A 23101-nucleotide genomic window follows, 5' to 3' on the forward strand; every position below is an offset into this window, starting at 1 on the left:
CTTGCTCAGGCCACTCACATCACACCACGCCCTGCGCTTCTGGCTGAGGCCATCTTCACCAAACCAGGCCCTGTGGCTCTTGCTCAGGCCACTTACACCACACCAGGGCCTTATTTGCTATTGAGGCCACTTACACCACACCAGGGCCTGTGGCTCTGGCTTAGGCCACTTACACCACACCAGGGCCTGTGGCACTTGCTCAGGCCACTTACACCACACCAGGGCCTGTGGCTCTTGCTCAGGCCACTTACACCACACCAGGGCCTGTGGCACTGGCTGAGGCCACTTAGACCACACCAGGGCCTGTGGCTGCTGGCTGAGGCCACTTACAACACACCAGGGCCTGTGGCTGCTGGCTGAGGCCACTTACACCACACCAGGGCCTGTGGCTCTTGCTCAGGCCACTCACATCACACCAGGCCCTGTGCTTCTGGCCGAGGCCATCTTCACCAAACCAGGCCCTGTGCTGCTTGCTGTGGCCATGTACAACACACCAGGCCCTGTGCTGGTTCCTGAGGCCATCTTCAACAATCCAGGGCCTGTGCTGTTGGATAAATGCCAAACTGAGCCTTTGGGTTAGGGTATTATGCAAACATGCAGGTATGGTTATAGGATTGTCTTCGTAACTTCAGGTACTTGCCACCTAATCACTTGAATCCATAAATTGAGACATTGTGCTGGGGCCAGCAGCTTACGGCCATACCACCCTGAGCACGCCCGACCTCGTCTGATCTCGCAAGCTAAGCAGGGCTGGGCTTGGTTAGTACTTGGATGGGAGACTGCCTGGGAATACCTGGTGCTTTAAGCCTTTCATTTTCATGTCATTGAACCGCTTTTGATCCAGAGAAGGGGTGTATTAAAAGACCAAAAGCAGCTCCCCATTAATGAGGGCACATTAACGACATTGCTTTTGGCTGTTTTCCAATGTCTTGTGCTGCTAGCTGATGCCACCTACACCACACCAGGGCCTGAGTGACCGGCTGGGGCCACTTACACCACATCAGGGCCTGTGGCTGCTGGCTGAGGCCACTTACACCACACCAGGGCCTGTGGCTGCTGGCTGAGGCCACCTACACCACACCAGGGCCTGTGGCTTCTGGCTGAGGCGACTTACACCACACCAGGGCCTGTGGCTGCTGGCTGAGGCCACTTACACCACACCAGGGCCTGTGGCTCTTGCTCAGGCCACTCACATCACACCAGGCCCTGCGCTTCTGGCTGAGGCCATCTTCACCAAACCAGGCCCTGTGGCTCTTGCTCAGGCCACTTACACCACACCAGGGCCTGTGGCTGCTGGCTGAGGCCACCTACACCACACCAGGGCATTAGTTGCTATTGAGGCCAATTACACCACACCAGGGTCTGTGGCTCTTGCTCAGGCCACTTACACCACACCAGGGCCTGTGGCACTGGCTGAGGCCACTTACACCACACCAGGGCCTGTGGCTGCTGGCTGAGGCCACTTACACCACACCAGGGCCTGTGGCTGCTGGCTGAGGCCACTTACACCACACCAGGGCCTGTGGCTGCTGGCTGAGGCCACCTACACCACACCAGGGCCTGTGGCTGCTGACTGAGGCGACTTACACCACACCAGGGCCCTTTTGCTGCTGGCTGAGGCCACCTACACCCCACCAGGGCCTGTGGCTGCTGGCTGAGGCGACTTACACCACACCAGGGCCTGTGGCTCTTGCTCAGGCCACTCATATCACACCAGGCCCTGTGCTTCTGGCTGAGGCCACTTACACCACACCAGGGCCTGTGGCTGCTGGCTGAGGCCAGTTACACCACACCAGAGCTTGTGGCTGCTGGCTGAAGCCACTTACACCACACCAGGGCCTTAGTTGCTATTGAGGCCAATTACACCACACCAGGGTCTGTGGCTCTTGCTCAGGCCACTTACACCACACCAGGGCCTGTGGCACTGGCTGAGGCGACTTACACCACACCAGGGCCTGTGGCTGCTGGCTGAGGCCACTTACACCACACCAGGGCCTGTGGCTGCTGGCTGAGGCCACCTACACCCCACCAGGGCCTGTGGCTGCTGGCTGAGGCGACTTACACCACACCAGGGCCCTTTTGCTGCTGGCTGAGGCCACTTACACCACACCAGTGCCTGTGGCTTCTGGCTGAGGCGACTTACACCACACCAGGCCCTGCGCTTCTGGCCGAGGCCATCTTCACCAAACCTGGCCCTCTGCTGCTAGCTGTGGCCATGTACAACACACCAGGCCCTGTGCTGGTTCCTGAGGCCACTTGCACCACACCAGTGCCTGTGGCTTCTGGCTGAGGCGACTTACACCACACCAGGGCCTGTGGCTGCTGGCTGAGGCCACTTACACCACACCAGGGCCTGTGGCTCTTGCTCAGGCCACTCACATCACACCAGGCCCTGCGCTTCTGGCCGAGGCCATCTTCACCAAACCAGGCCCTGTGGCTCTTGCTCAGGCCACTTACACCACACCAGGGCCTTATTTGCTATTGAGGCCACTTACACCACACCAGGGCCTGTGGCTCTGGCTTAGGTCACTTACACCACACCAGGGCCTGTGGCTGCTGGCTGATGCAACCTACACCACACAAGGGCCTGAGTGACCGGCTGGGGCAACTTACACCACATCAGGGCCTGTGGCTCTGGCTGAGGCCACTTACACCACACCAGGGCCTGTGGCTGCTGGCTGAGGCCACTTACACCACACCAGGGCCTGTGGCTGCTGGCTGAGGCCACCTACACCACACCAGGGCATTAGTTGCTATTGAGGCCAATTACACCACACCAGGGTCTGTGGCTCTTGCTCAGGCCACTTACACCACACCAGGGCCTGTGGCACTGGCTGAGGCCACTTACACCACACCAGGGCCTGTGGCTGCTGGCTGAGGCCACTTACACCACACCAGGGCCTGTGGCTGCTGGCTGAGGCCACTTACACCACACCAGGGCCTGTGGCTCTTGCTCAGGCCACTTACACCACACCAGGGCCTGTGGCACTGGCTGAGGCCACTTAGACCACACCAGGGCCTGTGGCTGCTGGCTGAGGCCACTTACAACACACCAGGGCCTGTGGCTGCTGGCTGAGGCCACTTACACCAAACCAGGGCCTGTGGCTGCTTGCTGAGGCCATCTTCACCAAACCAGGCCCTGTGCTGCTTGCTGTGGCCATGTAAAACACACCAGGTCCTGTGCTGGTTCTTGAGGCCATCTTCAACAATCCAGGGCCTGTGCTGTTGGATAAATGCCAAACTGAGCCTTTGGGTTAGGGTATTATGCAAACATGCAGGTATGGTTATAGGATTGTCTTCGTAACTTCAGGTACTTGCCACCTAATCACTTGAATCCATAAATTGAGACATTGTGCTGGGGCCAGCAGCTTACGGCCATACCACCCTGAGCACGCCCGACCTCGTCTGATCTCGGAAGCTAAGCAGGGCTGGGCTTGGTTAGTACTTGGATGGGAGACTACCTGGGAATACCTGGTGCTGTAAGCCTTTCGTTTTCATGTCATTGAACCGCTTTTGATCCAGAGAAGGGGTGTATTAAAAGACCAAAAGCAGCTCCCCATTAATGAGGGCACATTAACGACATTGCTTTTGGCTGTTTTCCAATGTCTTGTGCTGCTAGCTGATGCCACCTACACCACACCAGGGCCTGAGTGACCGGCTGGGGCCACTTACACCACATCAGGGCCTGTGGCTTCTGGCTGAGGCGACTTACACCACACCAGGGCCTGTGGCTGCTGGCTGAGGCCACTTACACCACACCAGTGCCTGTGGCTTCTGGCTGAGGCGACTTGCACCACACCAGGGCCTGTGGCTGCTGGCTGAGGCCACTTACACCACACCAGGGCCTGTGGCTCTTGCTAAGGCCACTCACATCACACCAGGCCCTGCGCTTCTGGCTGAGGCCATCTTCACCAAACCAGGCCCTGTGGCTCTTGCTCAGGCCACTTACACCACACCAGGGCCTTATTTGCTATTGAGGCCACTTACACCACACCAGGGCCTGTGGCTCTGGCTTAGGCCACTTACACCACACCAGGGCCTGTGGCACTTGCTCAGGCCACTTACACCACACCAGGGCCTGTGGCTCTTGCTCAGGCCACTTACACCACACCAGGGCCTGTGGCACTGGCTGAGGCCACTTAGACCACACCAGGGCCTGTGGCTGCTGGCTGAGGCCACTTACAACACACCAGGGCCTGTGGCTGCTGGCTGAGGCCACTTACACCAAACCAGGGCCTGTGGCTCTTGCTCAGGCCACTTACACCACACCAGGGCCTGTGGCTGCTGGCTGAGGCCACTTACAACACACCAGGGCCTGTGGCTGCTGGCTGAGGCCACTTACACCAAACCAGGGCCTGTGGCTCTTGCTCAGGCCACTTACACCACACCAGGGCCTGTGGCTGCTGGCTGAGGCCACCTACACCACACCAGGGCCTGTGGCTTCTGGCTGAGGCCACCTACACCACACCAGGGCCTGTGGCTGCTGGCTGAGGCCACTTACAACACACCAGGGCCTGTGGCTCTTGCTCAGGCCACTTACACCACACCAGGGCCTGTGGCTCTTGCTCAGGCCACTTACACCACATCAGGGCCTGTGGCTCTGGCTGAGGCCACTTACACCACACCAGGGCCTGTGGCTGCTGGCTGAGGCCACTTACACCACACCAGGGCCTGTGGCTGCTGGCTGAGGCCACCTACACCACACCAGGGCATTAGTTGCTATTGAGGCCAATTACACCACACCAGGGTCTGTGGCTCTTGCTCAGGCCACTTACACCACACCAGGGCCTGTGGCTGCTGGCTGAGGCCACCTACACCACACCAGGGCATTAGTTGCTATTGAGGCCAATTACACCACACCAGGGTCTGTGGCTCTTGCTCAGGCCACTTACACCACACCAGGGCCTGTGGCACTGGCTGAGGCCACTTACACCACACCAGGGCCTGTGGCTGCTGGCTGAGGCCACTTACACCACACCAGGGCCTGTGGCTGCTGGCTGAGGCCACGTACACCACACCAGGGCCTGTGGCTGCTGGCTGAGGCCACCTACACCACACCAGGGCCTGTGGCTGCTGACTGAGGCGACTTACACCACACCAGGGCCCTTTTGCTGCTGGCTGAGGCCACTTACACCACACCAGTGCCTGTGGCTTCTGGCTGAGGCGACTTACACCACACCAGGGCCTGTGGCTGCTGGCTGAGGCCACTTACACCACACCAGGGCCTGTGGCTCTTGCTCAGGCCACTCACATCACACCAGGCCCTGCGCTTCTGGCCGAGGCCATCTTCACCAAACCAGGCCCTGTGCTGCTTGCTGTGGCCATGTACAACACACCAGGCCCTGTGCTGGTTCCTGAGGCCATCTTCAACAATCCAGGGCCTGAGTGACCGGCTGGGGCCACTTACACCACATCAGGGCCTGTGGCTCTGGCTGAGGCCACTTACACCACACCAGGGCCTGTGGATGCTGGCTGAGGCCAGTTACACCACACCAGGGCCTTAGTTGCTATTGAGGCCAATTACACCACACCAGGGTCTGTGGCTCTTGCTCAGGCCACTCACATCACACCAGGCCCTGCGCTTCTGGCCGAGGCCATCTTCACCAAACCTGGCCCTCTGCTGCTAGCTGTGGCCATGTACAACACACCAGGCCCTGTGCTGGTTCCTGAGGCCATCTTCAACAATCCAGGGCCTGTGCTGTTGGATAAATGCCAAACTAAGCCTTTGGGTTAGGGTATTATGCAAACATGCAGGTATGGTTATAGGATTGTCTTCGTAACTTCAGGTACTTGCCACCTAATCACTTGAATCCATAAATTGAGACATTGTGCTGGGGCCAGCAGCTTACGGCCATACCACCCTGAGCACGCCCGACCTCGTCTGATCTCGGAAGCTAAGCAGGGCTGGGCTTGGTTAGTACTTGGATGGGAGACTTCCTGGGAATACCTGGTGCTGTAAGCCTTTCCTTTTCATGTCATTGAACCGCTTTTGATCCAGAGAAGGGGTGTATTAAAAGACCAAAAGCATCTGCCCATTAATGAGGGCACATTAACGACATTGCTTTTGGCTCTTTTCCAATGTCTTGTGCTGCTAGCTGATGCAACCTACACCACACAAGGGCCTGAGTGACCGGCTGGGGCCACTTACACCACATCAGGGCCTGTGGCTCTGGCTGAGGCCACTTACACCACACCAGGGCCTGTGGCTGCTGGCTGAGGCCACTTACACCACACCAGGGCCTGTGGCTGCTGGCTGAGGCCACCTACACCACACCAGGGCATTAGTTGCTATTGAGGCCAATTACACCACACCAGGGTCTGTGGCTCTTGCTCAGGCCACTTACACCACACCAGGGCCTGTGGCACTGGCTGAGGCCACTTATACCACACCAGGGCCTTAGTTGCTATTGAGGCCACTTACACCACACCAGGGCCTGTGGCTGCTGGCTGAGGCCACCTACACCACACCAGGGCATTAGTTGCTATTGAGGCCACTTACACCACATCAGGGCCTGTGGCTCTTGCTCAGGCCACTCACATCACACCAGGCCCTGCGCTTCTGGCTGAGGCCATCTTCACCAAACCAGGCCCTGTGGCTCTTGCTCAGGCCACTTACACCACACCAGGGCCTTATTTGCTATTGAGGCCACCTACACCACACCAGGGCCTGTGGCTGCTGGCTGAGGCCACTTACACCACACCAGTGCCTGTGGCTGCTGACTGAGGCGACTTACACCACACCAGGGCCCTTTTGCTGCTGGCTGAGGCCACTTACACCACACCAGTGCCTGTGGCTTCTGGCTGAGGCGACTTACACCACACCAGGGCCTGTGGCTGCTGGCTGAGGCCACTTACACCACACCAGGGCCTGTGGCTCTTGCTCAGGCCACTCACATCACACCAGGCCCTGCGCTTCTGGCCGAGGCCATCTTCACCAAACCAGGCCCTGTGCTGCTTGCTGTGGCCATGTACAACACACCAGGCCCTGTGCTGGTTCCTGAGGCCATCTTCAACAATCCAGGGCCTGTGCTGTTGGATAAATGCCAAACTGAGCCTTTGGGTTAGGGTATTATGCAAACATGCAGGTATGGTTATAGGATTGTCTTCGTAACTTCAGGTACTTGCCACCTAATCACTTGAATCCATAAATTGAGACATTGTGCTGGGGCCAGCAGCTTACGGCCATACCACCCTGAGCACGCCCGACCTCGTCTGATCTCGGAAGCTAAGCAGGGCTGGGCTTGGTTAGTACTTGGATGGGAGACTGCCTGGGTATACCTGGTGCTGTAAGCCTTTCCTTTTCATGTCATTGAACCGCTTTTGATCCAGAGAAGGGGTGTATTAAAAGACCAAAAGCATCTGCCCATTAATGAGGGCACATTAACAACACTGCTTTTGGCTCTTTTCCAATGTCTTGTGCTGCTAGCTGATGCCACCTACACCACACCAGGGCCTGAGTGACCGGCTGGGGCCACTTACACCACATCAGGGCCTGTGGCTCTGGCTGAGGCCACTTACACCACACCAGGGCCTGTGGCTGCTGGCTGAGGCCAGTTACACCACACCAGAGCCTGTGGCTGCTGGCTGAAGCCACTTACACCACACCAGGGTCTTAGTTGCTATTGAGGCCACTTACACCACACCAGGGCCTGTGGCTGCTGGCTGAGGCCACCTACACCACACCAGGGCCTGTGGCTGCTGGCTGAGGCGACTTACACCACACCAGGGCCCTTTTGCTGCTGGCTGAGGCCACTTACACCACACCAGTGCCTGTGGCTTCTGGCTGAGGCGACTTACACCACACCAGGGCCTGTGGCTGCTGGCTGAGGCCACTTACACCACACCAGGGCCTGTGGCTGCTGGCTGAGGCCACCTACACCACACCAGGGCCTTAGTTGCTATTGAGGCCAATTAAACCACACCAGGGTCTGTGGCTCTTGCTCAGGCCACTTACACCACACCAGGGCCTGTGGCACTGGCTGAGGCCACTTACACCACACCAGGGCCTGTGGCTGCTGGCTGAGGCCACTTACACCACACCAGGGCCTGTGGCTGCTGGCTGAGGCCACTTACACCACACCAGGGCCTGTGGCTGCTGGCTGAGGCCACCTACACCACACCAGGGCCTGTGGCTGCTGACTGAGGCGACTTACACCACACCAGGGCCCTTTTGCTGCTGGCTGAGGCCACCTACACCCCACCAGGGCCTGTGGCTGCTGGCTGAGGCGACTTACACCACACCAGGGCCTGTGGCTCTTGCTCAGGCCACTCATATCACACCAGGCCCTGTGCTTCTGGCTGAGGCCACTTACACCACACCAGGGCCTGTGGCTGCTGGCTGAGGCCAGTTACACCACACCAGAGCTTGTGGCTGCTGGCTGAAGCCACTTACACCACACCAGGGCCTTAGTTGCTATTGAGGCCAATTACACCACACCAGGGTCTGTGGCTCTTGCTCAGGCCACTTACACCACACCAGGGCCTGTGGCACTGGCTGAGGCGACTTACACCACACCAGGGCCTGTGGCTGCTGGCTGAGGCCACTTACACCACACCAGGGCCTGTGGCTGCTGGCTGAGGCCACCTACACCCCACCAGGGCCTGTGGCTGCTGGCTGAGGCGACTTACACCACACCAGGGCCCTTTTGCTGCTGGCTGAGGCCACTTACACCACACCAGTGCCTGTGGCTTCTGGCTGAGGCGACTTACACCACACCAGGCCCTGCGCTTCTGGCCGAGGCCATCTTCACCAAACCTGGCCCTCTGCTGCTAGCTGTGGCCATGTACAACACACCAGGCCCTGTGCTGGTTCCTGAGGCCACTTACACCACACCAGTGCCTGTGGCTTCTGGCTGAGGCGACTTACACCACACCAGGGCCTGTGGCTGCTGGCTGAGGCCACTTACACCACACCAGGGCCTGTGGCTCTTGCTCAGGCCACTCACATCACACCAGGCCCTGCGCTTCTGGCCGAGGCCATCTTCACCAAACCAGGCCCTGTGGCTCTTGCTCAGGCCACTTACACCACACCAGGGCCTTATTTGCTATTGAGGCCACTTACACCACACCAGGGCCTGTGGCTCTGGCTTAGGTCACTTACACCACACCAGGGCCTGTGGCTGCTGGCTGATGCAACCTACACCACACAAGGGCCTGAGTGACCGGCTGGGGCAACTTACACCACATCAGGGCCTGTGGCTCTGGCTGAGGCCACTTACACCACACCAGGGCCTGTGGCTGCTGGCTGAGGCCACTTACACCACACCAGGGCCTGTGGCTGCTGGCTGAGGCCACCTACACCACACCAGGGCATTAGTTGCTATTGAGGCCAATTACACCACACCAGGGTCTGTGGCTCTTGCTCAGGCCACTTACACCACACCAGGGCCTGTGGCACTGGCTGAGGCCACTTACACCACACCAGGGCCTGTGGCTGCTGGCTGAGGCCACTTACACCACACCAGGGCCTGTGGCTGCTGGCTGAGGCCACTTACACCACACCAGGGCCTGTGGCTCTTGCTCAGGCCACTTACACCACACCAGGGCCTGTGGCACTGGCTGAGGCCACTTAGACCACACCAGGGCCTGTGGCTGCTGGCTGAGGCCACTTACAACACACCAGGGCCTGTGGCTGCTGGCTGAGGCCACTTACACCAAACCAGGGCCTGTGGCTGCTTGCTGAGGCCATCTTCACCAAACCAGGCCCTGTGCTGCTTGCTGTGGCCATGTAAAACACACCAGGTCCTGTGCTGGTTCTTGAGGCCATCTTCAACAATCCAGGGCCTGTGCTGTTGGATAAATGCCAAACTGAGCCTTTGGGTTAGGGTATTATGCAAACATGCAGGTATGGTTATAGGATTGTCTTCGTAACTTCAGGTACTTGCCACCTAATCACTTGAATCCATAAATTGAGACATTGTGCTGGGGCCAGCAGCTTACGGCCATACCACCCTGAGCACGCCCGACCTCGTCTGATCTCGGAAGCTAAGCAGGGCTGGGCTTGGTTAGTACTTGGATGGGAGACTACCTGGGAATACCTGGTGCTGTAAGCCTTTCGTTTTCATGTCATTGAACCGCTTTTGATCCAGAGAAGGGGTGTATTAAAAGACCAAAAGCAGCTCCCCATTAATGAGGGCACATTAACGACATTGCTTTTGGCTGTTTTCCAATGTCTTGTGCTGCTAGCTGATGCCACCTACACCACACCAGGGCCTGAGTGACCGGCTGGGGCCACTTACACCACATCAGGGCCTGTGGCTTCTGGCTGAGGCGACTTACACCACACCAGGGCCTGTGGCTGCTGGCTGAGGCCACTTACACCACACCAGTGCCTGTGGCTTCTGGCTGAGGCGACTTGCACCACACCAGGGCCTGTGGCTGCTGGCTGAGGCCACTTACACCACACCAGGGCCTGTGGCTCTTGCTAAGGCCACTCACATCACACCAGGCCCTGCGCTTCTGGCTGAGGCCATCTTCACCAAACCAGGCCCTGTGGCTCTTGCTCAGGCCACTTACACCACACCAGGGCCTTATTTGCTATTGAGGCCACTTACACCACACCAGGGCCTGTGGCTCTGGCTTAGGCCACTTACACCACACCAGGGCCTGTGGCACTTGCTCAGGCCACTTACACCACACCAGGGCCTGTGGCTCTTGCTCAGGCCACTTACACCACACCAGGGCCTGTGGCACTGGCTGAGGCCACTTAGACCACACCAGGGCCTGTGGCTGCTGGCTGAGGCCACTTACAACACACCAGGGCCTGTGGCTGCTGGCTGAGGCCACTTACACCAAACCAGGGCCTGTGGCTCTTGCTCAGGCCACTTACACCACACCAGGGCCTGTGGCTGCTGGCTGAGGCCACTTACAACACACCAGGGCCTGTGGCTGCTGGCTGAGGCCACTTACACCAAACCAGGGCCTGTGGCTCTTGCTCAGGCCACTTACACCACACCAGGGCCTGTGGCTGCTGGCTGAGGCCACCTACACCACACCAGGGCCTGTGGCTTCTGGCTGAGGCCACCTACACCACACCAGGGCCTGTGGCTGCTGGCTGAAGCCACTTACACCACACCAGGGTCTTAGTTGCTATTGAGGCCACTTACACCACACCAGGGCCTGTGGCTGCTGGCTGAGGCCACCTACACCACACCAGGGCCTGTGGCTGCTGGCTGAGGCGACTTACACCACACCAGGGCCCTTTTGCTGCTGGCTGAGGCCACTTACACCACACCAGTGCCTGTGGCTTCTGGCTGAGGCGACTTACACCACACCAGGGCCTGTGGCTGCTGGCTGAGGCCACTTACACCACACCAGGGCCTGTGGCTGCTGGCTGAGGCCACCTACACCACACCAGGGCCTTAGTTGCTATTGAGGCCAATTAAACCACACCAGGGTCTGTGGCTCTTGCTCAGGCCACTTACACCACACCAGGGCCTGTGGCACTGGCTGAGGCCACTTACACCACACCAGGGCCTGTGGCTGCTGGCTGAGGCCACTTACACCACACAAGGGCCTGTGGCTGCTGGCTGAGGCCACCTACACCACACCAGGGCCTGTGGCTGCTGGCTGAGGCCACTTACAACACACCAGGGCCTGTGGCTCTTGCTCAGGCCACTCATATCACACCAGGCCCTGTGCTTCTGGCCGAGGCCATCTTCACCAAACCAGGCCCTGTGCTGCTTGCTGTGGCCATGTACAACACACCAGGCCCTGTGCTGCTAGCTGATGCCACCTACACCACACCAGGGCCTGAGTGACCGGCTGGGGCCACTTACACCACATCAGGGCCTGTGGCTCTGGCTGAGGCCACTTACACCACACCAGGGCCTGTGGCTGCTGGCTGAGGCCAGTTACACCACACCAGAGCCTGTGGCTGCTGGCTGAAGCCACTTACACCACACCAGGGCCTTAGTTGCTATTGAGGCCACTTACACCACACCAGGGCCTGTGGCTGCTGGCTGAGGCCACCTACACCACACCAGGGCCTGTGGCTGCTGGCTGAAGCCACTTACACCACACCAGGGCCCTTTTGCTGCTGGCTGAGGCCACTTACACCACACCAGTGCCTGTGGCTTCTGGCTGAGGCGACTTGCACCACACCAGGGCCTGTGGCTGCTGGCTGAGGCCACTTACACCACACCAGGGCCTGTGGCTCTTGCTCAGGCCACTCACATCACACCAGGCCCTGCGCTTCTGGCTGAGGCCATCTTCACCAAACCAGGCCCTGTGGCTCTTGCTCAGGCCACTTACACCACACCAGGGCCTTATTTGCTATTGAGGCCACTTACACCACACCAGGGCCTGTGGCTCTGGCTTAGGCCACTTACACCACACCAGGGCCTGTGGCACTTGCTCAGGCCACTTTCACCACACCAGGGCCTGTGGCTCTTGCTCAGGCCACTTACACCACACCAGGGCCTGTGGCACTGGCTGAGGCCACTTAGACCACACCAGGGCCTGTGGCTGCTGGCTGAGGCCACTTACAACACACCAGGGCCTGTGGCTGCTGGCTGAGGCCACTTACACCAAACCAGGGCCTGTGGCTCTTGCTCAGGCCACTTACACCACACCAGAGCCTGTGGCTGCTGGCTGAAGCCACTTACACCACACCAGGGCCTTAGTTGCTATTGAGGCCACTTACACCACACCAGGGCCTGTGGCTGCTGGCTGAGGCCACCTACACCACACCAGGGCCTGTGGCTGCTGGCTGAGGCGACTTACACCACACCAGGGCCCTTTTGCTGCTGGCTGAGGCCACTTACACCACACCAGTGCCTGTGGCTTCTGGCTGAGGCGACTTACACCACACCAGGGCCTGTGGCTGCTGGCTGAGGCCACTTACACCACACCAGGGCCTGTGGCTCTTGCTCAGGCCACTCACATCACACCAGGCCCTGCGCTTCTGGCTGAGGCCATCTTCACCAAACCAGGCCCTGTGGCTCTTGCTCAGGCCACTTACACCACACCAGGGCCTTATTTGCTATTGAGGCCACTTACACCACACCAGGGCCTGTGGCTCTGGCTTAGGCCACTTACACCACACCAGGGCCTGTGGCACTTGCTCAGGCCACTCACATCACACCAGGCCCTGCGCTTCTGGCCGAGGCCATCTTCACCAAACCAGGCCCTGTGGCTCTTGCTCAGGCCACTTACACCACACCAGGGCCTTATTTGCTATTGAGGCCAATTACACCACACCAGGGCCTGTGGCTCTTGCTCAGGCCACTCACATCACACCAGGCCCTGCGCTTCTGGCCGAGGCCATCTTCACCAAACCAGGCCCTGTGCTGCTTGCTGTGGCCATGTACAACACACCAGGCCCTGTGCTGGTTCCTGAGGCCATCTTCAACAATCCAGGGCCTGTGCTGTTGGATAAATGCCAAACTGAGCCTTTGGGTTAGGTTATTATGCAAACATGCAGGTATGGTTATAGGATTGTCTTCGTAACTTCAGGTACTTGCCACCTAATCACTTGAATCCATAAATTGAGACATTGTGCTGGGGCCAGCATCTTACGGCCATACCACTCTGAGCACGCCCGACCTCGTCTGATCTCGGAAGCTAAGCAGGGCTGGGCTTGGTTAGTACTTGGATGGGAGACTCCCTGGGAATACCTGGTGCTGTAAGCCTTTGATTTTCATGTCATTGAACCGCTTTTGATCCAGAGAAGGGGTGTATTAAAAGACCAAAAGCAGCTGCCCATTAATGAGGGCACATTAACGACACTGCTTTTGGCTCTTTTCCAATGTCTTGTGCTGCTAGCTGATGCCACCTACACCACACCAGGGCCTGAGTGACCGGCTGGGGCCACTTACACCACACCAGGGCCTGTGGCTGCTGGCTGAGGCCAGTTACACCACACCAGAGCCTGTGGCTGCTGGCTGAAGCCACTTACCCCACACCAGGGCCTTAGTTGCTATTGAGGCCACTTACACCACACCAGGGCCTGTGGCTGCTGGCTGAGGCCACCTACACCACACCAGGGCCTGTGGCTGCTGGCTGAGGCGACTTACACCACACCAGGGCCTTAGTTGCTATTGAGGCCAATTACACCACACCAGGGTCTGTGGCTCTTGCTCAGGCCACTTACACCACACCAGGGCCTGTGGCACTGGCTGAGGCCACTTACACCACACCAGGGCCTGTGGCTGCTGGCTGAGGCCACTTACACCACACAAGGGCCTGTGGCTGCTGGCTGAGGCCACCTACACCACACCAGGGCCTGTGGCTGCTGGCTGAGACCACTTACACCACACCAGGGCCTGTGGCTGCTGGCTGAGACCACTTACACCACACCAGGGCCTGTGGCTCTTGCTCAGGCCACTTACACCACACCAGGGCCTGTGGCTCTTGCTCAGGCCACTTACACCACACCAGGGCCTGTGGCACTGGCTGAGGCCACTTACACCACACCAGGGCCTGTGGCTGCTGGCTGAGGCCACTTACACCACACAAGGGCCTGTGGCTGCTGGCTGAGGCCACCTACACCACACCAGGGCCTGTGGCTGCTGGCTGAGACCACTTACACCACACCAGGGCCTGTGGCTCTTGCTCAGGCCACTTACACCACACCAGGGCCTGTGGCTCTTGCTCAGGCCACTTACACCACACCAGGGCCTGTGGCTCTTGCTCAGGCCACTTACACCACACCAGTGCCTGTGGCTTCTGGCTGAGGCGACTTACACCACACCAGGGCCTGTGGCTGCTGGCTGAGGCCACTTACACCACACCAGGGCCTGTGGCTCTTGCTCAGGCCACTCACATCACACCAGGCCCTGCGCTTCTGGCCGAGGCCATCTTCACCAAACCAGGCCCTGTGCTGCTTGCTGTGGCCATGTACAACACACCAGGCCCTGTGCTGGTTCCTGAGGCCATCTTCAACAATCCAGGGCCTGAGTGACCGGCTGGGGCCACTTACACCACATCAGGGCCTGTGGCTCTGGCTGAGGCCACTTACACCACACCAGGGCCTGTGGCTGCTGGCTGAGGCCAGTTACACCACACCAGGGCCTTAGTTGCTATTGAGGCCAATTACACCACACCAGGGTCTGTGGCTCTTGCTCAGGCCACTCACATCACACCAGGCCCTGCGCTTCTGGCCGAGGCCATCTTCACCAAACCTGGCCCTCTGCTGCTAGCTGTGGCCATGTACAACACACCAGGCCCTGTGCTGGTTCCTGAGGCCATCTTCAACAATCCAGGGCCTGTGCTGTTGGATAAATGCCAAACTAAGCCTTTGGGTTAGGTTATTATGCAAACATGCAGGTATGGTTATAGGATTGTCTTCGTAACTTCAGGTACTTGCCACCTAATCACTTGAATCCATAAATTGAGACATTGTGCTGGGGCCAGCAACTTACGGCCATACCACCCTGAGCACGCCCGACCTCGTCTGATCTCGGAAGCTAAGCAGGGCTGGGCTTGGTTAGTACTCGGATGGGAGACTGCCTTGGAATACCTGGTGCTGTAAGCCTTTCATTTTCATGTCATTGAACCGCTTTTGATCCAGAGAAGGGGTGTATTAAAAGACCAAAAGCAGCTGCCCATTAATGAGGGCACATTAACGACATTGCTTTTGGCTCTTTTCCAATGTCTTGTGCTGCTAGCTGATGCCACCTACACCACACCAGGGCCTGAGTGACAGGCTGGGGCCACTTACACCACATCAGGGCCTGTGGCTCTGGCTGAGGCCACTTACACCACACCAGGGCCTGTGGCTGCTGGCTGAGGCCACCTACACCACACCAGGGCATTAGTTGCTATTGAGGCCAATTACACCACACCAGGGTCTGTGGCTCTTGCTCAGGCCACTTACACCACACCAGGGCCTGTGGCACTGGCTGAGGCCACTTACACCACACCAGGGCCTGTGGCTGCTGGCTGAGGCCACTTACACCACACAAGGGCCTGTGGCTGCTGGCTGAGGCCACCTACACCACACCAGGGCCTGTGGCTGCTGGCTGAGACCACTTACACCACACCAGGGCCTGTGGCTCTTGCTCAGGCCACTTACACCACACCAGGGCCTGTGGCTCTTGCTCAGGCCACTTACACCACACCAGGGCCTGTGGCTCTTGCTCAGGCCACTTACACCACACCAGTGCCTGTGGCTTCTGGCTGAGGCGACTTACACCACACCAGGGCCTGTGGCTGCTGGCTGAGGCCACTTACACCACACCAGGGCCTGTGGCTCTTGCTCAGGCCACTCACATCACACCAGGCCCTGCGCTTCTGGCCGAGGCCATCTTCACCAAACCAGGCCCTGTGCTGCTTGCTGTGGCCATGTACAACACACCAGGCCCTGTGCTGGTTCCTGAGGCCATCTTCAACAATCCAGGGCCTGAGTGACCGGCTGGGGCCACTTACACCACATCAGGGCCTGTGGCTCTGGCTGAGGCCACTTACACCACACCAGGGCCTGTGGCTGCTGGCTGAGGCCAGTTACACCACACCAGGGCCTTAGTTGCTATTGAGGCCAATTACACCACACCAGGGTCTGTGGCTCTTGCTCAGGCCACTCACATCACACCAGGCCCTGCGCTTCTGGCCGAGGCCATCTTCACCAAACCTGGCCCTCTGCTGCTAGCTGTGGCCATGTACAACACACCAGGCCCTGTGCTGGTTCCTGAGGCCATCTTCAACAATCCAGGGCCTGTGCTGTTGGATAAATGCCAAACTAAGCCTTTGGGTTAGGTTATTATGCAAACATGCAGGTATGGTTATAGGATTGTCTTCGTAACTTCAGGTACTTGCCACCTAATCACTTGAATCCATAAATTGAGACATTGTGCTGGGGCCAGCAGCTTACGGCCATACCACCCTGAGCACGCCCGACCTCGTCTGATCTCGGAAGCTAAGCAGGGCTGGGCTTGGTTAGTACTCGGATGGGAGACTGCCTTGGAATACCTGGTGCTGTAAGCCTTTCATTTTCATGTCATTGAACCGCTTTTGATCCAGAGAAGGGGTGTATTAAAAGACCAAAAGCAGCTGCCCATTAATGAGGGCACATTAACGACATTGCTTTTGGCTCTTTTCCAATGTCTTGTGCTGCTAGCTGATGCCACCTACACCACACCAGGGCCTGAGTGACCGGCTGGGGCCACTTACACCACATCAGGGCCTGTGGCTCTGGCTGAGGCCACTTACACCACACCAGGGCCTGTGGCTGCTGGCTGAGGCCACCTACACCACACCAGGGCCTTAGTTGCTATTGAGGCCAATTACACCACACCAGGGTCTGTGGCTCTTGCTCAGGCCACTTACACCACACCAGGACCTGTGGCACTGGCTGAGGCCACTTACACCACACCAGGGCCTGTGGCTGCTGGCTGAGGCCACTTACACCACACAAGGGCCTGTGGCTGCTGGCTGAGGCCACCTACACCGCACCAGGGCCTGTGGCTGCTGGCTGAGGCCACTTACAACACACCAGGGCCTGTGGCTCTTGCTCAGGCCACTCATATCACACCAGGCCCTGTGCTTCTGGCCGAGGCCATCTTCACCAAACCAGGCCCTGTGCTGCTTGCTGTGGCCATGTACAACACACCAGGCCCTGTGCTGGTTCCTGAGGCCATCTTCAACAATCCAGGGCCTGTGCTGTTGGATAAATGCCAAACTGAGCCTTTGGGTTAGGGTATTATGCAAACATGCAGGTATGGTTATAGGATTGTCTTCGTAACTTGAGGTACTTGCCACCTAATCACTTGAATCCATAAATTGAGACATTGTGCTGGGGCCAGCAGCTTACGGCCATACCACCCTGAGCACGCCCGACCTCGTCTGATCTCGGAAGCTAAGCAGGGCTGGGCTTGGTTAGTACTTGGATGGGAGACTGCCTGGGAATACCTGGTGCTGTAAGCCTTTCATTTTCATGTCATTGAACCGCTTTTGATCCAGAGAAGGGGTGTATTAAAAGACCAAAAGCAGCTGCCCATTAATGAGGGCACATTAACGACATTGCTTTTGGCTCTTTTCCAATGTCTTGTGCTGCTAGCTGATGCAACCTACACCACACAAGGGCCTGAGTGACCGGCTGGGGCCACTTACACCACATCAGGGCCTGTGGCTCTGGCTGAGGCCACTTACACCACACCAGGGCCTGTGGCTGCTGGCTGAGGCCACCTACACCACACCAGGGCATTAGTTGCTATTGAGGCCAATTACACCACACCAGGGTCTGTGGCTCTTGCTCAGGCCACTTACACCACACCAGGGCCTGTGGCACTGGCTGAGGCCACTTACACCACACCAGGGCCTGTGGCTGCTGGCTGAGGCCACTTACACCACACAAGGGCCTGTGGCTGCTGGCTGAGGCCACCTACACCACACCAGGGCCTGTGGCTGCTGGCTGAGACCACTTACACCACACCAGGGCCTGTGGCTCTTGCTCAGGCCACTTACACCACACCAGGGCCTGTGGCTCTTGCTCAGGCCACTTACACCACACCAGGGCCTGAGTGACCGGCTGGGGCCACTTACACCACATCAGGGCCTGTGGCTCTGGCTGAGGCCACTTACACCACACCAGGGCCTGTGGCTGCTGGCTGAGGCCAGTTACACCACACCAGAGCCTGTGGCTGCTGGCTGAAGCCACTTACACCACACCAGGGCCTTAGTTGCTATTGAGGCCACTTACACCACACCAGGGCCTGTGGCTGCTGGCTGAGGCCACCTACACCACACCAGGGCCTGTGGCTGCTGGCTGAGGCGACTTACACCACACCAGGGCCCTTTTGCTGCTGGCTGAGGCCACTTACACCACACCAGTGCCTGTGGCTTCTGGCTGAGGCGACTTACACCACACCAGGGCCTGTGGCTGCTGGCTGAGGCCACTTACACCACACCAGGGCCTGTGGCTCTTGCTCAGGCCACTTACACCACACCAGGGCCTGTGGCTGCTGGCTGAGGCCACCTACACCACACCAGGGCATTAGTTGCTATTGAGGCCAATTACACCACACCAGGGTCTGTGGCTCTTGCTCAGGCCACTTACACCACACCAGGGCCTGTGGCACTGGCTGAGGCCACTTACACCACACCAGGGCCTGTGGCTGCTGGCTGAGGCCACTTACACCACACCAGGGCCTGTGGCTGCTGGCTGAGGCCACTTACACCACACCAGGGCCTGTGGCTGCTGGCTGAGGCCACCTACACCACACCAGGGCCTGTGGCTGCTGACTGAGGCGACTTACACCACACCAGGGCCCTTTTGCTGCTGGCTGAGGCCACCTACACCCCACCAGGGCCTGTGGCTGCTGGCTGAGGCGACTTACACCACACCAGGGCCTGTGGCTCTTGCTCAGGCCACTCATATCACACCAGGCCCTGTGCTTCTGGCTGAGGCCACTTACACCACACCAGGGCCTGTGGCTGCTGGCTGAGGCCAGTTACACCACACCAGAGCTTGTGGCTGCTGGCTGAAGCCACTTACACCACACCAGGGCCTTAGTTGCTATTGAGGCCAATTACACCACACCAGGGTCTGTGGCTCTTGCTCAGGCCACTTACACCACACCAGGGCCTGTGGCACTGGCTGAGGCGACTTACACCACACCAGGGCCTGTGGCTGCTGGCTGAGGCCACTTACACCACACCAGGGCCTGTGGCTGCTGGCTGAGGCCACCTACACCCCACCAGGGCCTGTGGCTGCTGGCTGAGGCGACTTACACCACACCAGGGCCCTTTTGCTGCTGGCTGAGGCCACTTACACCACACCAGTGCCTGTGGCTTCTGGCTGAGGCGACTTACACCACACCAGGCCCTGCGCTTCTGGCCGAGGCCATCTTCACCAAACCTGGCCCTCTGCTGCTAGCTGTGGCCATGTACAACACACCAGGCCCTGTGCTGGTTCCTGAGGCCACTTACACCACACCAGTGCCTGTGGCTTCTGGCTGAGGCGACTTACACCACACCAGGGCCTGTGGCTGCTGGCTGAGGCCACTTACACCACACCAGGGCCTGTGGCTCTTGCTCAGGCCACTCACATCACACCAGGCCCTGCGCTTCTGGCCGAGGCCATCTTCACCAAACCAGGCCCTGTGGCTCTTGCTCAGGCCACTTACACCACACCAGGGCCTTATTTGCTATTGAGGCCACTTACACCACACCAGGGCCTGAGTGACCGGCTGGGGCCACTTACACCACATCAGGGCCTGTGGCTCTGGCTGAGGCCACTTACACCACACCAGGGCCTGTGGCTGCTGGCTGAGGCCACCTACACCACACCAGGGCCTTAGTTGCTATTGAGGCCAATTACACCACACCAGGGCCTGTGGCTCTTGCTCAGGCCACTTACACCACACCAGGGCCTGTGGCACTGGCTGAGGCCACTTACACCACACCAGGGCCTGTGGCTGCTGGCTGAGGCCACTTACACCACACAAGGGCCTGTGGCTGCTGGCTGAGGCCAGTTACACCACACCAGGGCCTTAGTTGCTATTGAGGCCACTTACACCACACCAGGGCCTGTGGCTCTTGCTCAGGCCACTCACATCACACCAGGCCCTGCGCTTCTGGCCGAGGCCATCTTCACCAAACCTGGCCCTCTGCTGCTAGCTGTGGCCATGTACAACACACCAGGCCCTGTGCTGGTTCCTGAGGCCACTTACACCACACCAGTGCCTGTGGCTTCTGGCTGAGGCCACTTACACCACACCAGGGCCTGTGGCTCTTGCTCAGGCCACTCACATCACACCAGGCCCTGCGCTTCTGGCCGAGGCCATCTTCACCAAACCAGGCCCTGTGCTGCTTGCTGTGGCCATGTACAACACACCAGGCCCTGTGCTGGTTCCTGAGGCCATCTTCAACAATCCAGGGCCTGTGCTGTTGGATAAATGCCAAACTGAGCCTTTGGGTTAGGTTATTATGCAAACATGCAGGTATGGTTATAGGATTGTCTTCGTAACTTCAGGTACTTGCCACCTAATCACTTGAATCCATAAATTGAGACATTGTGCTGGGGCCAGCATCTTACGGCCATACCACTCTGAGCACGCCCGACCTCGTCTGATCTCGGAAGCTAAGCAGGGCTGGGCTTGGTTAGTACTTGGATGGGAGACTCCCTGGGAATACCTGGTGCTGTAAGCCTTTGATTTTCATGTCATTGAACCGCTTTTGATCCAGAGAAGGGGTGTATTAAAAGACCAAAAGCAGCTGCCCATTAATGAGGGCACATTAACGACACTGCTTTTGGCTCTTTTCCAATGTCTTGTGCTGCTAGCTGATGCCACCTACACCACACCAGGGCCTGAGTGACCGGCTGGGGCCACTTACACCACACCAGGGCCTGTGGCTGCTGGCTGAGGCCAGTTACACCACACCAGAGCCTGTGGCTGCTGGCTGAAGCCACTTACCCCACACCAGGGCCTTAGTTGCTATTGAGGCCACTTACACCACACCAGGGCCTGTGGCTGCTGGCTGAGGCCACCTACACCACACCAGGGCCTGTGGCTGCTGGCTGAGGCGACTTACACCACACCAGGGCCTTAGTTGCTATTGAGGCCAATTACACCACACCAGGGTCTGTGGCTCTTGCTCAGGCCACTTACACCACACCAGGGCCTGTGGCACTGGCTGAGGCCACTTACACCACACCAGGGCCTGTGGCTGCTGGCTGAGGCCACTTACACCACACAAGGGCCTGTGGCTGCTGGCTGAGGCCACCTACACCACACCAGGGCCTGTGGCTGCTGGCTGAGACCACTTACACCACACCAGGGCCTGTGGCTGCTGGCTGAGACCACTTACACCACACCAGGGCCTGTGGCTCTTGCTCAGGCCACTTACACCACACCAGGGCCTGTGGCTCTTGCTCAGGCCACTTACACCACACCAGGGCCTGTGGCACTGGCTGAGGCCACTTACACCACACCAGGGCCTGTGGCTGCTGGCTGAGGCCACTTACACCACACAAGGGCCTGTGGCTGCTGGCTGAGGCCACCTACACCACACCAGGGCCTGTGGCTGCTGGCTGAGACCACTTACACCACACCAGGGCCTGTGGCTCTTGCTCAGGCCACTTACACCACACCAGGGCCTGTGGCTCTTGCTCAGGCCACTTACACCACACCAGGGCCTGTGGCTCTTGCTCAGGCCACTTACACCACACCAGTGCCTGTGGCTTCTGGCTGAGGCGACTTACACCACACCAGGGCCTGTGGCTGCTGGCTGAGGCCACTTACACCACACCAGGGCCTGTGGCTCTTGCTCAGGCCACTCACATCACACCAGGCCCTGCGCTTCTGGCCGAGGCCATCTTCACCAAACCAGGCCCTGTGCTGCTTGCTGTGGCCATGTACAACACACCAGGCCCTGTGCTGGTTCCTGAGGCCATCTTCAACAATCCAGGGCCTGAGTGACCGGCTGGGGCCACTTACACCACATCAGGGCCTGTGGCTCTGGCTGAGGCCACTTACACCACACCAGGGCCTGTGGCTGCTGGCTGAGGCCAGTTACACCACACCAGGGCCTTAGTTGCTATTGAGGCCAATTACACCACACCAGGGTCTGTGGCTCTTGCTCAGGCCACTCACATCACACCAGGCCCTGCGCTTCTGGCCGAGGCCATCTTCACCAAACCTGGCCCTCTGCTGCTAGCTGTGGCCATGTACAACACACCAGGCCCTGTGCTGGTTCCTGAGGCCATCTTCAACAATCCAGGGCCTGTGCTGTTGGATAAATGCCAAACTAAGCCTTTGGGTTAGGTTATTATGCAAACATGCAGGTATGGTTATAGGATTGTCTTCGTAACTTCAGGTACTTGCCACCTAATCACTTGAATCCATAAATTGAGACATTGTGCTGGGGCCAGCAACTTACGGCCATACCACCCTGAGCACGCCCGACCTCGTCTGATCTCGGAAGCTAAGCAGGGCTGGGCTTGGTTAGTACTCGGATGGGAGACTGCCTTGGAATACCTGGTGCTGTAAGCCTTTCATTTTCATGTCATTGAACCGCTTTTGATCCAGAGAAGGGGTGTATTAAAAGACCAAAAGCAGCTGCCCATTAATGAGGGCACATTAACGACATTGCTTTTGGCTCTTTTCCAATGTCTTGTGCTGCTAGCTGATGCCACCTACACCACACCAGGGCCTGAGTGACA

At 58.7% G+C, this 23101-nt stretch overlaps 4 non-coding genes and 7 pseudogenes across 4 annotated transcripts; all 11 read left to right on the forward strand.

Annotated features, from left to right (window-relative positions):
* Positions 1-689: 689 nt before the first annotated feature.
* LOC146637016 (5S ribosomal RNA) lies at positions 690-808 on the forward strand (annotated as a pseudogene).
* A 2559-nt stretch (positions 809-3367) lies between these two features.
* On the forward strand, positions 3368-3486 carry LOC146637017 (5S ribosomal RNA). Its single transcript, XR_014906115.1, has one exon. It is a non-coding gene; the product is annotated as a 5S ribosomal RNA (ribosomal RNA).
* Positions 3487-5843: 2357 nt separating this feature from the next.
* LOC146637018 (5S ribosomal RNA) lies at positions 5844-5962 on the forward strand. The gene has a single exon (XR_014905649.1). It is a non-coding gene; the product is annotated as a 5S ribosomal RNA (ribosomal RNA).
* A 1212-nt stretch (positions 5963-7174) lies between these two features.
* On the forward strand, positions 7175-7293 carry LOC146637019 (5S ribosomal RNA; annotated as a pseudogene).
* Positions 7294-9933: 2640 nt separating this feature from the next.
* On the forward strand, positions 9934-10052 carry LOC146637020 (5S ribosomal RNA). The gene has a single exon (XR_014906126.1). It is a non-coding gene; the product is annotated as a 5S ribosomal RNA (ribosomal RNA).
* A 3460-nt stretch (positions 10053-13512) lies between these two features.
* Positions 13513-13631, forward strand: LOC146637021 (5S ribosomal RNA; annotated as a pseudogene).
* Positions 13632-15356: 1725 nt separating this feature from the next.
* LOC146637022 (5S ribosomal RNA) lies at positions 15357-15475 on the forward strand (annotated as a pseudogene).
* Positions 15476-16804: 1329 nt separating this feature from the next.
* On the forward strand, positions 16805-16923 carry LOC146637023 (5S ribosomal RNA; annotated as a pseudogene).
* Positions 16924-17743: 820 nt separating this feature from the next.
* LOC146637024 (5S ribosomal RNA) lies at positions 17744-17862 on the forward strand. Its single transcript, XR_014905702.1, has one exon. It is a non-coding gene; the product is annotated as a 5S ribosomal RNA (ribosomal RNA).
* A 3106-nt stretch (positions 17863-20968) lies between these two features.
* On the forward strand, positions 20969-21087 carry LOC146637025 (5S ribosomal RNA; annotated as a pseudogene).
* A 1725-nt stretch (positions 21088-22812) lies between these two features.
* On the forward strand, positions 22813-22931 carry LOC146637026 (5S ribosomal RNA; annotated as a pseudogene).
* The last annotated feature ends 170 nt before the right edge of the window (positions 22932-23101 follow it).

This window comes from Diplotaxodon limnothrissa, linkage group LG3, assembly GCF_057381915.1.
Source record: "Diplotaxodon limnothrissa isolate DT_005_m linkage group LG3, D_limnothrissa_male_GT1.1, whole genome shotgun sequence".
In the NCBI taxonomy this organism is placed as follows: domain Eukaryota; kingdom Metazoa; phylum Chordata; class Actinopteri; order Cichliformes; family Cichlidae; genus Diplotaxodon; species Diplotaxodon limnothrissa.